An 18,173-nucleotide genomic window follows, 5' to 3' on the forward strand; every position below is an offset into this window, starting at 1 on the left:
TTCAGTAGTGCAGCACTCAGTAGATGCTGATCTTCTCGCTGCATTGGTCAGAGTCCCCAATTCTTGACATTTGATTTTGAAACTGTGAATTCTACAGTCATACACCAAGATTCGTTCCGGAGAGGACCTGTGCGGTGCGCAATGTTTATCAGTGTTATGGGAACCAGATTCTCCTGCCCAAACCGTTCATAGAATAGATGGCTCATGATGGAAGCCCACTTACACACCAGGTTCAAGTCCACTTACACACCAGGTTCAAGTCCACTTACACACCAGGTTCAAGCCCACTTACACACCAGGTTCAAGTCCACTTACACACCAGGTTCAAGTCCACTTACACACCAGGTTCAAGTCCACTTACACACCAGGTTCAAGTCCACTTACACACCAGGTTCAAGCCCACTTACACACCAGGTTCAAGTCCACTTACACACCAGGTTCAAGCCCACTTACACACCAGGTTCAAGCCCACTTACACACCAGGTTCAAGCCCACTTACACACCAGGTTCAAGTCCACTTACAAACCAGGTTCAAGCCCACTTACACACCAGGTTCAAGCCCACTTACACACCAGGTTCAAGTCCACTTACACACCAGGTTCAAGCCCAATTACACACCAGGTTCAAGCCCAATTACACACCAGGTTCAAGTCCACTTACACACCAGGTTCAAGTCCACTTACACACCAGGTTCAAGCCCACTTACACACCAGGTTCAAGTCCACTTACACACCAGGTTCAAGCCCACTTACACACCAGGTTCAAGCCCACTTACACACCAGGTTCAAGCCCACTTACACACCAGGTTCAAGTCCACTTACAAACCAGGTTCAAGCCCACTTACACACCAGGTTCAAGCCCACTTACACACCAGGTTCAAGTCCACTTACACACCAGGTTCAAGCCCAATTACACACCAGGTTCAAGCCCAATTACACACCAGGTTCAAGTCCACTTACACACCAGGTTCAAGCCCACTTACACACCAGGTTCAAGTCCACTTACACACCAGGTTCAAGTCCACTTACACACCAGGTTCAAGCCCAATTACACACCAGGTTCAAGTCCACTTACACACCAGGTTCAAGTCCACTTACACACCAGGTTCAAGTCCACTTACACACCAGGTTCAAGTCCTTTGACCCGCACATTACATTTATGGGAATGGTTTTAGGGTGATTTTGTTTTCTTTTTTAGGACACATATTTTCTCTTCTAGCTTAGTTTGCTTTGTTTCGGGTGATGGAGTCGCCCCTGTCTCCAAACTTTCCAGTTTAGTTGAGTAGGTATGCACTTCAGAAGTGAGCAGTGCACGAGATGAATTCATGAACTTCTTCGATGAAAAGATCATGATAATTAGAAAGCAAATTACAGACTCCTCTTTGAATGTACGTATTTCTCCTAAGCTCAGTTGTCCTGAGATCAATGGATCCCTTGACATATTCATGAAAATAATCGTGTTCTCTAAACCTTCAGTCTGCATACTGGGCCCTATTCCAATTAAAACACTGAAAGAGAGCCTCCGGTGCTTGGCCCTCCTATGTTGAACAAAATAAACGGCTCTCTATCTACCAGATGTGTACCAAACTCACTAAAAGTGGCAGTAATAAAGCCTTTCTTGATTCTTCCATTCCTCTCAATTTTTGGGGATAAAGCTGTTGCGCAACAACTGTTGCGCCTTCCTGAAGACAAATAATGTACACAAAATGCTTGTCTAATTTTAGACCCCATCATAGCACTGAGACTGCACTCATGAAGGTGGTAAATTATCTTTTAATAATGACGTCAGACCAAAGCTCTGCATCTGTCCTCGTGCTCCTAGACCTTAGTGCTGCTTTTGATACCATCAATTACCACATTCTTGGGGAGAGATTAGAAACCCAAATTGGTCTACACGGACAAGTTGTTGCCTGGATTAGGTCTTATCTGTAGGACAGACATCAGTTTGTCTCTGTGGATGGTTTGTCCTCTGACAAATCAACTGTAAATTACGGCGTTCCTCAAGGTTCCGTTTTAGGACCACTATTGTTTTCATTATATATAATACCTCATGGTGATGTCATTCGGAAACGCAATGTCAACTACAATGTAGAAAATAGTAAAAATAAAGAAAAACAGCGTGGTGTTGGGGGTCTAGGGAGGGGTAGGGGGAGTACAGCATGGGGATGGAGGGTCTAGGGAGGGTAAGGGGGAGTACAGTATGGTGGAGGGGGGTCTAGGGAAGGGTAGGGGGAGAACAGCATTGTGGGGGTCTAGGAAGGGGTAGGGGGAGTACATCGTTTTGGGGGTGATTCTAGGGAGGGGTGTTGCAAGTATGGCCTGGTGCCCCCTCCTCTTCCCATCTGATCCTTTAGAGAATACCTTGTGGTAATTATCACCAGATGGCTTTGTGCTGCCATGCGCCTCACCCATCCGTTGTTCCAAGCCGACCGACCTGGTGCCTGCAAGCCCCAATGAGCCCCACTGAGACCAGTCAATAACAAACTGCCCACTCCATCACACCGACTCAAAGTGGACCCACCTGATGAACCATTTATTATTTTTACAGGGTTTTAAACAAATACAAACTGAGCCAGTATGGTCTGATGTTACCTTGACCACCATCCAGCTGGTCTGATGTTACCTTGACCACCATCCAGCTGGTCTGATGTTACCTTGACCACCATCCAGCTGGTCTGATGTTACCTTGACCACCATCCAGCTGGTCTGATGTTACCTTGATCACCATCCAGCTGGTCTGATGTTACCTTGACCACCATCCAGCTGGTCTGATGTTACCTTGACCACCATCCAGCTGGTCTGATGTTACCATGACCACCATCCAGCTGGTCTGATGTTACCTTGACCACCATCCAGCTGGTCTGATGTTACCCTGACCACCATCCAACTGGTCTGATGTTATCTTTACCACCATCCAACTGGTCTGATGTTACCTTGACCACCATCCAGCTGGTCTGATGTTACCTTGACCACCATCCATCTGGTCTGATGTTACCTTGACCACCATCCAGCTGGTCTGATGTTACCTTGACCACCATCCAGCTGGTCTGATGTTACCTTGACCACCATCCAGCTGGTCTGATGTTACCTTGACCACCATCCAACTGGTCTGATGTTACCTTGACCACCATCCAACTGGTCTGATGTTACCTTTACCACCATCCAACTGGTCTGATGTTACCTTGACCACCATCCAACTGGTCTGATGTTACCTTGACCACCATCCAACTGGTCTGATGTTACCTTGACCACCATCCAGCTGGTCTGATGTTACCTTGACCACCATCCAACTGGTCTGATGTTACCTTGACCACCATCCAGCTAGTCTGATGTTACCTAGACCACCATCCAACTGGTCTGATGTTACCTTGACAACAATCCAACTGGTCTGATGTTACCTTGACCACCATCCAGCTGGTCTGATGTTACCTTGACCACCATCCAGCTGGTCTGATGTTACCTTGACCACCATCCAGCTAGTCTGATGTTACCTTGACCACCATCCAACTGGTCTGATGTTACCTTGACAACAATCCAACTGGTCTGATGTTACCTTGACCACCATCCAGCTGGTCTGATGTTACCTTGACCACCATCCAGCTGGTCTGATGTTACCTTGCTACGCCGGGAGAGGAAGGGGTCGGCAGGGGATCTGTTTTATTTATCTTCCGGGTGTTTCCTGTTGCCTGTTATTGGGTTAGTTCATCTTGTTTTATTGTGGAAATGTGAATATTTTAAACTCTGATTTAATTATCAAACGGTGCTGCTTTGTGTTTGTGCTCCCCAAAACAATGACACCTGGATTAATCAATAGTGATCTTTGAAATGATCATTCTCTGACAATGAGCTGCTGATACGAAACAAATCACATCTAATCACCTCCAACAGAAAGAAAACGAAGGAAGGGATCTTTTTAAAAGTCAATATTGAGAACAGTGTTCAAAAAGGAGGCCTGTTATGTTGGTGGTTAATTTCCCCTGTTATGTTGGTGGTTAATTTGCCCTGTTATGTTGGTGGTTAGTTTCCCCTGTTATGGTGGGTGGTTAATTTCCCCTGTTATGGTGGTGGTTAATTTCCCCTGTTATGGTGGGTGGTTAATTTCCCCTGTTATGGTGGTGGTTAATTTCCCCTGTTATGGTGGGTGGATGGTTAATTTCCCCTGTTATGGTGGTGGTTAATTTCCCCTGTTATGGTGGGTGGTTAATTTCCCCTGTTATGTTGGGTGGATGGTTAATTTCCCCTGTTATGTTGGTGGTTAATTTCCCCTGTTATGGTGGTGGTTAATTTCCCCTGTTATGTTGGGTGGTTAATTTCCCCTGTTATGTTGGTGGTTAATTTCCCCTGTTATGTTGGATGGTTAATTTCCCCTGTTATGTTGGTGGTTAATTTCCCCTGTTATGTTGGTGGTTAATTTCCCCTGTTATGTTGGTGGTTAATTTCCCCTGTTATGTTGGTGGTTAATTTCACCTGTTATGTTGGTGGTTAATTTCCCCTGTTATGTTGGTGGTTAATTTCCCCTGTTATGTTGGTGGTTAATTTCCCCTGTTATGTTGGTGGTTAATTTCCCCTGTTATGTTGGTGGTTAATTTCACCTGTTATGTTGGTGGTTAATTTCCCCTGTTATGTTGGGTGGATGGTTAATTTCCCCTGTTATGTTGGTGGTTAATTTCCCCTGTTATGTTGGTGGTTAATTTCCCCTGTTATGTTGGGTGGATGGTTAATTTCCCCTGTTATGTTGGTGGTTAATTTCCCCTGTTATGTTGGTGGTTAATTTCACCTGTTATGTTGGTGGTTAATTTCCCCTGTTATGTTGGTGGTTAATTTCCCCTGTTATGTTGGTGGTTAATTTCCCCTGTTATGTTGGGTGGATGGTTAATTTCCCCTGTTATGTTGGGTGGATGGTTAATTTCCCCTGTTATGTTGGTGGTTAATTTCCCCTGTTATGTTGGTGGTTAATTTTCCCTGTTATGTTGGTGGTTAATTTCCCCTGTTATGTTGGGTGGATGGTTAATTTCCCCTGTTATGTTGGTGGTTAATTTCCCCTGTTATGTTGGTGGTTAATTTCCCCTGTTATGTTGGTGGTTAATTTCCCCTGTTATGGCGGTGGTTAATTTCCCCTGTTATGGTGGGTGGTTAATTTCCCCTGTTATGGTGGGTGGTTAATTTCCCCTGTTATGTTGGTGGTTAATTTCCCCTGTTATGTTGGTGGTTAATTTCCCCTGTTATGTTGGGTGGGTGGTTAATTTCCCCTGTTATGTTGGTGGTTAATTTCCCCTGTTATGTTGGTGGTTAATTTCCCCTGTTATGTTGGTGGTTAATTTCCCCTGTTATGTTGGTGGTTAATTTCCCCTGTTATGTTGGTGGTTAATTTCCCCTGTTATGTTGGTGGTTAATTTCCCCTGTTATGTTGGTGGTTAATTTCCCCTGTTATGTTGGTGGTTAATTTCCCCTGTTATGTTGGTGGTTAATTTCCCCTGTTATGGTGGTGGTTAATTTCCCCTGTTATGTTGGTGGTTAATTTCCCCTGTTATGGTGGTGGTTAATTTCCCCTGTTATGTTGGTGGTTAATTTCCCCTGTTATGTTGGGTGGGTGGTTAATTTCCCCTGTTATGTTGGTGGATAATTTCCCCTGTTATGTTGGTGGTTAATTTCCCCTGTTATGGTGGTGGTTAATTTCCCCTGTTATGTTGGTGGTTAATTTCCCCTGTTATGGTGGTGGTTAATTTCCCCTGTTATGTTGGTGGTTAATTTCCCTTGTTATGGTGGTGGTTAATTTCCCCTGTTATGGTGGTGGTTAATTTCCCCTGTTATGTTGGGTGGTTAATTTCCCCTGTTATGTTGGGTGGATGGTTAATTTCCCCTGTTATGTTGGGTGGTTAATTTCCCCTGTTATGTTGGTGGTTAATTTCCCCTGTTATGTTGGTGGTTAATTTCCCCTGTTATGTTGGTGGTTAATTTCCCCTGTTATGGTGGGTGGTTAATTTCCCCTGTTATGGTGGTGGTTAATTTCCCCTGGTGGTGGTTAATTTCCCCTGTTATGGTGGGTGGATGGTTAATTTCCCCTGTTATGGTGGGTGGTTAATTTCCCCTGTTATGTTGGGTGGTTAATTTCCCCTGTTATGTTGGGTGGATGGTTAATTTCCCCTGTTATGTTGGGTGGGTGGTTAATTTCCCCTGTTATGTTGGTGGTTAATTTCCCCTGTTATGTTGGGTGGGTGGTTAATTTCCCCTGTTATGGTGGTGGTTCATTTCCCCTGTTATGTTGGATGGTTAATTTCCCCTGTTATGTTGGATGGTTAATTTCCCCTGTTATGTTGGTGGTTAATTTCCCCTGTTATGTTGGGTGGATGGTTACATTGGCTTTTGGATGAAAGTCCAAGGGACGGCAAAGTAGACTAAATCAATGTGTGTTTTGTCTTGCTGTGTTGGTTGTGGGGTCTGTTTTGTCTTGCTGTGTCGGTTGTGGGGTGTGTTTTTTCTTGCTGTGTTGGTTGTGGGGTGTGTTTTGTCTTGCTGTGTCGGATGTGGGGTGTGTTTTTTCTTGCTGTGTATGTTGTGGGGTGTGTTTTGTCTTGCTGTGTCGGTTGTGGGGTGTGTTTTGTCTTGCTGTGTCAGTTGTGGGGTGTGTTTTGTCTTGCTGTGTTGGTTGTGGGGCGTGTTTTGTCTTGCTGTGTTGGTTGTGGGGTGTGTTTAGTCTTGCTGTGTTGGTTGTGGAGTGTGTTTTGTCTTGCTGTGTCGGTTGTGGGGTGTGTTTTGTCTTGCTGTGTTGGTTGTGGGGTGTGTTTTGTCTTGCTGTGTTGGTTGTGGGGTGTGTCAAGTCTTGCTGTGTTGGTTGTGGGGTGTGTCAAGTCTTGCTGTGTTGGTTGTGGGGTGTGTCAAGTCTTGCTGTGTTGGTTGTGGAGTGTGTTTTGTCTTGCTGTGTTGGCTGCAGAGTGTGTCATGTCTTGCTGTGTTGGTTGTGGGGTGTGTTTTGTCTTGTTGTGTTGGTTGTGGGGTGTGTTTTGTCTTGCTGTGTTGGTTGTGGCGTGTGTTTTGTCTTGCTGTGTTGGTTTTGGGGCGTGTTTTGTCTTGCTGGTTTGGTTGTGGAGTGTGTTTTGTCTTGCTGTGTTGGTTGTGGGGTGTGTCAAGTCTTGCTGTGTTGTTTGCGGAGTGAGTTTTGTCTTGCTGTGTTGGCTGCGGAGTGTGTTTTGTTTTTCTGTGTTGGTTGTGGGGTGTGTTTTGTCTTGCTGTGTTGGTTGTGGGGTGTGTCAAGTCTTGCTGTGTTGGTTGCGGAGTGTGTTTTGTCTTGCTGTGTTGGCTGCGGAGTGTGTTTTGTCTTGCTGTGTTGGTTGTGGGGTGTGTTTTGTCTTGCTGTGTTGGTTGTGGAGTGTGTTTTGTCTTGCTGTGTTGGTTGTGGGGTGTGTTTTGTCTTGCTGTGTTGGCTGTGGAGTGTGTTTTGTCCTGTTGTGTTGGCTGTGGGGTGTGTTTTGTCTTGTTGTGTTGGCTGTGGGGTGTGTTTTGTCTTGTTGTGTTGGCTGTGGGGTGTGTTTTGTCTTGTTGTGTTGGTTGTGGGGTGTGTCATGTCTTGTTGTGTTGGCTGTGGAGTGTGTTTTGTCTTGCTGTGTCGGTTGTGGGGTGTGTTTTGTCTTGCTGTGTTGGTTGTGGGGTGTGTTTTGTCTTGCTGTGTTGGTTGTGGGGTGTGTCAAGTCTTGCTGTGTTGGTTGTGGGGTGTGTCAAGTCTTGCTGTGTTGGTTGTGGGGTGTGTCAAGTCTTGCTGTGTTGGTTGTGGAGTGTGTTTTGTCTTGCTGTGTTGGCTGCAGAGTGTGTCATGTCTTGCTGTGTTGGTTGTGGGGTGTGTTTTGTCTTGTTGTGTTGGTTGTGGGGTGTGTTTTGTCTTGCTGTGTTGGTTGTGGCGTGTGTTTTGTCTTGCTGTGTTGGTTTTGGGGCGTGTTTTGTCTTGTTGTGTTGGCTGTGGGGTGTGTTTTGTCTTGTTGTGTTGGTTTTGGGGCGTGTTTTGTCTTGTTGTGTTGGCTGTGGGGTGTGTTTTGTCTTGTTATGTTGGTTGTGGGGTGTGTCAAGTCTTGCTGTGTTGGTTGTGGGGTGTGTCAAGTCTTGCTGTGTTGGTTGTGGAGTGTGTTTTGTCTTGCTGTGTTGGCTGCAGAGTGTGTCATGTCTTGCTGTGTTGGTTGTGGGGTGTGTCAAGTCTTGCTGTGTTGGTTGTGGGGTGTGTTTTGTCTTGCTGTGTTGGTTGTGGAGCGTGTTTTGTCTTGCTGGTTTGGTTGTGGAGTGTGTTTTGTCTTGCTGTGTTGGTTGTGGGGTGTGTCAAGTCTTGCTGTGTTGTTTGCGGAGTGAGTTTTGTCTTGCTGTGTTGGCTGCGGAGTGTGTTTTGTTTTTCTGTGTTGGTTGCGGAGTGTGTTTTGTCTTGCTGTGTTGGCTGCGGAGTGTGTTTTGTCTTGCTGTGTTGGTTGTGGGGTGTGTTTTGTCTTGCTGTGTTGGTTGTGGAGTGTGTTTTGTCTTGCTGTGTTGGTTGTGGGGTGTGTTTTGTCTTGCTGTGTTGGCTGTGGAGTGTGTTTTGTCTTGTTGTGTTGGCTGTGGGGTGTGTTTTGTCTTGTTGTGTTGGCTGTGGGGTGTGTTTTGTCTTGTTGTGTTGGCTGTGGGGTGTGTTTTGTCTTGTTGTGTTGGTTGTGGGGTGTGTTTTGTCTTGCTGTGTTGGCTGTGGGGTGTGTTTTGTCTTGTTGTGTTGGTTGTGGGGTGTGTTTTGTCTTGTTGTGTTGGTTGTGGGGTGTGTGGTGTGTTTTGTCTTGCTGTGTTGGTTGTGGGGTGTGTTTTGTCTTGTTGTGTTGGTCGTGGAGGGAAGCCACTCAGACAGCAGGAGGAAATCCCCAGTTAATACTCTCCTCTCCACTACTCACAACTTGTTCATGTTTTTAAATGTCTTTTGTCTGTAATTTATTTTTGGTTATGTGTGTCGGACCCCAGTAAGACTAGATGTCATACAAGATGGCAAAGCAGTGCAGATGTTGTTTGTCGTTGTCCTGTGTACATTTTGTATTTCTCATCTTGTTAGTATATATTTCAATATATTTTCAATCTCTTTTTCAATTTTTAAACTAAATATACCTTCCGGCAACCCGCCTCACCAATGTGAAATGGTTCTTCTATTTTTAGACCTTATAGTTAGAATCTCCATCAGCAGCTAGCCATCAGAGGCTAACCAGCTAATTAGCTACTAGCTATTTAGTCATTGTTCGCCACTGCAAGCCTTTACCTTTAATACTTGCCAGTCTGCCAGTCTGCCAGTCTGCCAGTCTGCCAGGCTGCAGTGAGTTATCAACCTTGTGCATATTGGACTGTTTTTCTCCACTACACTCACCGGATTCCTGCCGTAAGCCCTGGACCGCAAGCAGTAAAATTAACTCTAACCAGAAATGGTGCTAACACTAACCAGACCTGGAGCTAACACTAACCAGACCTGGAGCTAACACTAACCAGACCTGGAGCTAACACTAACCAGACCTGGAGCTAACACTAACCAGACCTGGGGCTAACTCTAACCAGACCTGGGGCTAACTCTAACCAGACCTGGAGCTAACACTAACCAGACCTGGGGCTAATACTAACCAGACCTGGAGCTAACTCTAACCAGACCTGGAGCTAACTCTAACCAGACCTGGAGCTAACACTAACCAGACCTGGGGCTAACACTAACCAGACCTGGAGCTAACTCTAACCAGACCTGGAGCTAACACTAACCAGACCTGGAGCTAACACTAACCAGACCTGGAGCTAAAACTAACCAGACCTGGTGCTAACACTAACCAGACCTGGAGCTAAAACTAACCAGACCTGGAGCTAACACTAACCAGACCTGGAGCTAACTCTAACCAGACCTGGAGCTAACTCTAACCAGACCTGGAGCTAACCCTAACCAGACCTGGAGCTAACTCTAACCAGACCTGGGTTCAAATGCTATTCAAAATCTCTCAAATACTTTGAGAGTTTGTGTTAGCCTGCTTGGCATGCATGATGGGTGTGGTTTGCAGATTTTTGGTACTGTTCTATTGGTACCATTAAGACAGGCCGGCTAAATCCAGCACAAATAAAGTATTTGAAACGATTTCCCTGGTCTGCCGCTAGCGTTAGCTAATGAAGGACAAAAGCTGGGCTGTGACAGAGCTGTGACAGATACAGCCCCCCTGGTTGGTGAGCTGCCTGAGAGTGCTATTGATTCCTGATTAAGCCAGTGAAGAGTTCAGTGAGGAGTTCATAGAGGCCGGCATCCCAAATGTCACCCTGTTCTCTATATTAGTGCCCTTGGCCGCCATTGGGGACTCATGGAAGCCCACTCCACCCCTGAGACTCAGTCAGCCCTGACAGAGAGGTGCCTTTTATCTGTTGTGACAAAGTGGCCCGTGTGGAGGTTCTACAGATCAATCCAATGACATTCACTGCCCTCTGTACTGGTCTAATGGCTACATGTTGCGATGCTGCGATGCTCAACCCTTCTGTCTATTCCTCCCTCCAGTAAACTAACCTCAGTCTCCTGGTCTGTCTCTCTGTGTTCCTCCCTCCAGTAAACTAACCTCAGTCTCATGGTCTGTCTCTCTCTGTTCCTCCCTCCAGTAAAGTAACCTCAGTCTCCTGGTCTGTCTGTGTTCCCCACTCCAGTAAACTAACCTCAGTCTCCTGGTCTGTCTCTCTGTTCCTACTTCCAGTAAACTAACCTCAGTCTCCTGGTCTGTCTCTCTGTGTTCTGCCCTCCAGTAAACTAACCTCAGTCTCCTGGTCTGTCTCTCTCTGTTCCTCCCTCCAGTAAACTAACCTCAGTCTCCTGGTCTGTCTCTCTGTGTTCCTACCTCCAGTAAACTAACCTCAGTCTCCTGGTCTGTCTCTCTCTGTTCCTCTCTCCAGTAAACTAACCTCAGTCTCCTGGTCTGTCTCTCTCTGTTCCTCCCTCCAGTAGTAAAGTAACCTCAGTCTCCTGGTCTGTCTGTGTTCCTCCCTCCAGTAAAGTAACCTCAGTCTCCTGGTCTGTCTGTGTTCCTCCCTCCAGTAAACTAACCTCAGTCTCCTGGTCTGTCTGTGTTCCCCACTCCAGTAAAGTAACCTCAGTCTCCTGGTCTGTCTCTCTGTTCCTCCCTCCAGTAAACTAACCTCAGTCTCCTGGTCTGTCTCTCTCTGTTCCTACCTCCAGTAAACTAACCTCAGTCTCCTGGTCTGTCTGTGGTCCTACCTCCAGTAAACTAACCTCAGTCTCCTGGTCTGTCTCTCTGTTCCTCCCTCCAGTAAACTTACCTCAGTCTCCTGGTCTGTCTCTCGGTTCCTCCCTCCAGTAAACTTACCTCAGTCTCCTGGTCTGTCTCTCTGTTCCTCCCTCCAGTAAACTTACCTCAGTCTCCTGGTCTGTCTCTCTGTTCCTCCCTCCAGTAAACTTACCTCAGTCTCCTGGTCTGTCTCTCTGTGTTCTGCCCTCCAGTAAACTAACCTCAGTCTCCTGGTCTGTCTCTCTCTGTTCCTCCCTCCAGTAAAGTAACCTCAGTCTCCTGCTCTGTCTGTGTTCCCCACTCCAGTAAACTAACCTCAGTCTCCTGGTCTGTCTGTGTTCCCCACTCCAGTAAACTAACCTCAGTCTCCTGGTCTGTCTCTCTGTTCCTACTTCCAGTAAACTTACCTCAGTCTCCTGGTCTGTCTCTCTGTTCCTACCTCCAGTAAACTTACCTCAGTCTACTGGTCGGTATTTTGGAAAATATCATCTCCATACTGAAGGATTAAATACGGATCCATCTTCATCTTCATGATCATCATCACTCCATGAGCTAATATAGTATGTTAAAGTAAGCGTCAATTATTATAATTTTCATATTTAGCCACGCGGAGACAGACAGACAATAACACTGTCCATGTTTTAAGTCTCATTGCATTTCATGATGTCTTTAATCAGCAGGTTTCCTACCAAGAGGGACACGCTGAGCCGATTTTGAAGACAGATCATTTTATGGTACAAAAAAGGTACGTTCGATTTGAGCTGTGTGGGATAAGTCATTTTTGTGTGATGTAAATCCCCAGTTGTGTGATCTGGTATTAAAGTAAGACCCAACACATGCCGTTTGTGTTTTTGTTTTTGTTCTTGTTTTGCTTGGGCGGTACAGGGGCTTAAGTCCACAACAAGGGAAAGATAACAACTGTCAGATGGCTAAACCTCATAGACCAGGCCTAATAACACACATATAGGCCCTAAACATGGTCAAAGCCTCCAGCCACTCTGGTCATGGACTGTTCTCTCTGCTACCGCACGGCAAACGGAGCACCAAGTCTAGGTCCAAGAGGCTTCTAAACAGCTTCTACCCCCAAGCAATACGACTCCTGAACAGGTAATCAAATGGCTACCCAGACTATTTGCCCCCCCTCTTTTACACCGCTGCTACTCTCTCTTTATCATCTATACATATTCACTTTAATAACTCTACCTACATGTGCATATTACCTCAGCTAACCGGTGCCCCGGCACATTGACTCTGTACAGGTACACCCTGTATATAGCCTCCACATTGACTCTGTACCGGTACCTCCTGTATATAGCCTCCACATTGACTCTGTACTGTTACCCCCTGTATATCGCCTCCACATTGACTCTGTACCGGTACCCCCTGTATATCGCCTCCACATTGACTCTGTACCGGTACCTCCTGTATATAGCCTCCACATTGACTCTGTACCAGTACCCCCTGTATATAGCCTCCACATTGACTCTGTACCTGTTCCCCCTGTATATAGCCTCCATATTGACTCTGTACCGGTACCCCCTGTATATAGCCTCCACATTGACTCTGTACCGGTACCCCCTGTATATAGTCTCCAGATTGACTCTGTACTGGTACCCCCTGTATATAGCCTCCACATTGACTCTGTACCGGTACCCCCTGTATATAGTCTCCAGATTGACTCTGTACCGGTACCCCCTGTATATAGCCTCCACATTGACTCTGTACTGGTACCCCCTGTATATAGCCTCCACATTGACTCTGTACTGGTACCCCCTGTATATAGCCTCCACACTACAGAAACGAAGAGGCAAACACCCATCGAATCATAACGATGAGCTGAGCCAGGCTAATGTGGTGTCATCTGGAGCCGTGATGTCACAATGGGGTCCATAGAGAATGAGCTAGTGACCTGTTGTTGGCTGCTCTAACATATGCCTGAATAGACACCATCGGATAGGCCCCACCCCCCACCCGCCCCCCATGACCAGCGAGGACCTGCTGTGGATTATTGAATATTGGAGATTTGGAAATCTTTCAGGAACCAACAAGGACGACAACAGTGGAGGACAGAGGGAGGGGAGGAGCCGAGAGCCATAAAAGTGTCAGCCAACTGAAAGTAATTGTAATGGCCACACTGGAATGTCATCAATTCACCATGTCAAGGACAGAGTTGTTTGGTCATTTCCGTCACAGCCTCTTCATCCTCATCGTATTCAATGGAGACAAAGGCAATGTGCAGTGACCCAGACATTAAGAGTAGTAACGAAAGGATTCACATCGATTTTAGCCTCTTCAATGAAATTATGGTTCTGTTTAAGCAAATTAGTTCTCACAGACTCAATAAAAGGCATTGTAGTTGACATTAAGGTTATGAGTGATGTTACTGCTTCCTGATATGTTTTGGTTATCAATTTTAGAGACGTGTAACAATGTGAGCCTCACACATACTGGAACCCTGTTGTATTCTTCGGTCTGGAACCCTGTTGTATTCAGTCTGGAACCCTGTTGTATTATTCAGACTGGAACCCTGTTGTATTATTCAGTCTGGAACCCTGTTGTATTATTCAGACTGGAACCCTGTTGTACTATTCAGTCTGGAACCCTGTTGTATTCAGTCTGGAACCCTGTTGTAATTCAGTCTGGAACCCTGTTGTATTCAGTCTGGAACCCTGTTGTATTATTCAGTCTGGAACCCTGTTGTATTATTCAGACTGGAACCCTGTTGTATTATTCAGACTGGAACCCTGTTGTATTATTCAGACTGGAACCCTGTTGTATTATTCAGACTGGAACCCTGCTGTATTATTCAGACTGGAACCCTGTTGTATTATTCAGACTGGAACCCTGTTGTATTATTCAGTCTGGAACCCTGTTGTATTATTCAGACTGGAACCCTGTTGTATTCAGTCTGGAACCCTGTTGTATTATTCAGTCTGGAACCCTGTTGTATTATTCAGACTGGAACCCTGTTGTATTATTCAGTCTGGAACCCTGTTGTATTATTCAGTCTGGAACCCTGTTGTATTCAGACTGGAACGCTGTTGTATTATTCAGACTGGAACCCTGTTGTATTATTCAGACTGGAACCCTGTTGTATTATTCAGACTGGAACCCTGTTGTATTATTCAGACTGGAACCCTGTTGTATTATTCAGACTGGAACCCTGTTGTATTATTCAGACTGGAACCCTGTTGTATTATTCAGTCTGGAACCCTGTTGTATTATTCAGTCTGGAACCCTGTTGTATTCAGTCTGGAACCCTGTTGTATTATTCAGACTGGAACCCTGTTGTATTATTCAGACTGGAACCCTGTTGTATTATTCAGTCTGGAACCCTGTTGTATTATTCAGTCTGGAACCCTGTTGTATTATTCAGACTGGAACCCTGTTGTATTATTCAGTCTGGAACCCTGTTGTATTATTCAGACTGGAACCCTGTTGTATTATTCAGACTGGAACCCTGTTGTATTATTCAGACTGGAACCCTGTTGTATTCAGACTGGAACCCTGTTGTACTATTCAGACTGGAACCCTGTTGTATTATTCAGACTGGAACCCTGTTGTATTCAGACTGGAACCCTGTTGTATTATTCAGACTGGAACCCTGTTGTATTATTCAGACTGGAACCCTGTTGTATTATTCAGACTGGAACCCTGTTGTATTATTCAGACTGGAACCCTGTTGTATTATTCAGTCTGGAACCCTGTTGTATTATTCAGACTGGAACCCTGTTGTACTATTCAGTCTGGAACCCTGTTGTATTCAGTCTGGAACCCTGTTGTAATTCAGTCTGGAACCCTGTTGTATTCAGTCTGGAACCCTGTTGTATTATTCAGTCTGGAACCCTGTTGTATTATTCAGACTGGAACCCTGTTGTATTATTCAGACTGGAACCCTGTTGTATTATTCAGACTGGAACCCCGTTGTATTATTCAGACTGGAACCCTGTTGTACTCTTCAGTCTGGAACCCTGTTGTATTATTCAGACTGGAACCCTGTTGTATTATTCAGACTGGAACCCTGTTGTATTATTCAGACTGGAACCCTGTTGTATTATTCAGACTGGAACCCTGTTGTATTATTCAGACTGGAACCCTGTTGTATTATTCAGACTGGAACCCTGTTGTATTTCAGTCTGGAACCCTGTGTATTATTCAGACTGGAACCCTGTTGTATTATTCAGACTGGAACCCTGTTGTATTATTCAAGTCCACATCAAAATCAAATGCCACCAAAGATAAGTGCAATTAGATTTTTGTTGTAAGACAACCGAAGTGAAAACACAATGTTGTCCTTTGCTGCTCTTTACATATCATCACTCTAATTCAACGTGCAGTAGCTTTTCCTCAAATGTAAACACTAATGTTTTTTTTGTCCCTTTCCTCAGTAAAACCAACTTCCCTCCCTTTTTTGTCGGTCTGTGCCGTGATGGCAAGCAGCGTTTCACACATTTAAAACAAGGGTTAATTAAGAACTAAAAAAACATAAAAAATGTCCCTGCAGCAACAGCTGTGATGATAATTGATAGAGTGCTATTTGCCTGCTCGCCAAGTAGAACGATGCATGCACTACACTTACAAATGTCCAATTATAGCTGGCTGGTAGTGCTGAAAAGGTTGTGTCGGTTACATATGCTGGGTACAATTAATGTTACTTAAACATGGTGTGATACCTCCTCGCCAAGAAAATAGCACCAACGTGCGGAATTTTAGAGAGAGAGAGAAAAAACAGCCCTTAATTTGGTACAATGACAGCTTTAATTTATTCTGGGTTATATTTTGTCCATAATTTTTTTTTTTTTCAAGTCGGGCGAATGGAGAGGAGAAGAGTGGGGAAGAGAGGGGGAAGAGAGAGGGCAGAGAGGGGAAGAGAGGAGAGAGAGGGGGAAGAGAGGGGAAGAGAGGAGAGAGAGGGGGAAAAGGAGGAGAAGAGAGAAGAGAGGAGAGAGAGAGGGTGAAGAGGAGGAGAATAGAGGAGAAGATAGGAGAGAGAGGGGGAAGAGAGGGGGAAGAGGAGGAGAAGAGAGGGGGAAGAGGAGGAGAAGAGAGTAGAGAGACGGGAAGAGGAGGAAAAGACTAGGAGAAGAGAGGGGGAAGAGAAGGAGAAGAGAGTAGAGAGGGGGAAGAGGAGGAGAAGAGAGGAGAGAGGGGGAAGAGGAGGAGAAGAGAGGAGAGAGAGGGGGAAGAGAGGGGAAGAGGAGGAGAAGAGAGGGGGAAGAGGAGGAGAAGAAAGGGGGAAGAGGAGGAGAAGAGAGGGGGAAGAGGAGGAGAAGAGAGTAGAGAGACGGGAAGAGGAGGAGAAGAGAGGGGGAAGAGAAGGAGAAGAGAGTAGAGAGGGGGAAGAGGAGGAGAAGAGAGGAGAGAGGGGGAAGAGGAGGAGAAGAGAGTAGAGAGGGGGAAGAGGAGGAGAAGAGAGGGGGAAGAGAAGGAGAAGAGAGGGGGAAGAGGAGAAGAAGAGAGGAGGAAGAGGAGGAGAAGAGAGGGGGAAGAGGAGGAGAAGAGAGGGGGAAGAGGAGGAGAAGACGAGGAGAAGAGAGGGGGAAGTGAAGGAGAAGAGAGTAGAGAGGGGGAAGAGGAGGAGAAGACGAGGAGAAGAGAGGGGGAAGAGAAGGAGAAGAGAGTAGAGAGGGGGAAGAGGAGGAGAAGAGAGGAGAGAGGGGGAAGAGGAGGAGAAGAGAGTAGAGAGGGGGAAGAGGAGGCGAAGAGAGGGGGAAGAGAAGGAGAAGAGAGGTGGAAGAGGAGAAGAAGAGAGGAGGAAGAGGAGGAGAAGAGAGGGGGAAGAGGAGGAGAAGAGAGGGGGAAGAGGAGGAGAAGACGAGGAGAAGAGAGGGGGAAGTGAAGGAGAAGAGAGTAGAGAGGGGGAAGAGGAGGAGAAGAGAGGAGAGAGGGGGAAGAGGAGGAGAAGAGAGAGAAGGAGAAGAGAAGGAGAAGAGAGGGGGAAGAGGAGGAGAAGAGAGTAGAGAGGGGGAAGAAGAGGAGAGGAGGAAGTGGTAGAGGAATTAAGACAGTATGTTGCTTTTATTGGATGGCCCCTTATGCCCCCCAGTGATCGGGCAAATAAAATAGTTGGTTTTAATATTATCCACTACAAGGTTACAACCACTTTCCCTTTCAATGTTCATACAAATAACTTTAAAATGTTGACTGAAATAAATAATATTCAGGTTTCTTAGACATAATATTTTTCTGTTTGACTTCAGTTTAGTTGTTTACTTTTGATGAATCAGTGACCGTATTAAAAATAAATTGATCAGGAGAATGATTGTCCCTATTATTTTTTATTCAGTCCTAGTCTGAAAATCAATCCCGCACATCCCTGCCACAACCGGTGTCCGGAGCGTTGGCGTGTTAGCGTTTACGCAGACGTTGTTAACACGGGGGTGAAATCACGATGAGACAGTCAGTCAGTCCCTCTGGGCCCAGTGACCCGGCAACCAGCTGAGACAGTCAGTCAGTCCCTCTGGGCCCAGTGACCCGGCAACCAGCTGAGACAGTCAGTCAGTCCCTCTGCGCCCAGTGACCCGGCAACCAGCTGAGACAGTCAGTCAGTCCCTCTGGGCCCAGTGACCCGGCAACCAGCTGAGACAGTCAGTCAGTCCCTCTGGGCCCAGTGACCCGGCGACCAGCTGAGACAGTCAGTCAGTCCCTCTGGGCCCAGTGACCCGGCGACCAGCCGACAGCCATTTTAACCTCTCATCTGAACTCTGAGGTGTTCCGCGGATAAAGAACAGAAGGGGGAGGTGAACCGAAAGGCACAACACTTCCTGTAGGAAGGAAGTTATACAAGACACCGCAGGAAGGAGAGAAAAAAAGATCATTAAAAAAAAAACTCAACATTGTGTTTTTTTTCTTAAATTTTGTCATTCGTTTCTTTATTGATTTTTTTTTTTAAAGGGGGTGTTGAAAAGGTCTTCGGTCACGCCCTTTTCCG

Source organism: Oncorhynchus gorbuscha, linkage group LG04 (assembly GCF_021184085.1).
Source record: "Oncorhynchus gorbuscha isolate QuinsamMale2020 ecotype Even-year linkage group LG04, OgorEven_v1.0, whole genome shotgun sequence".
Lineage (NCBI taxonomy): Eukaryota > Metazoa > Chordata > Actinopteri > Salmoniformes > Salmonidae > Oncorhynchus > Oncorhynchus gorbuscha.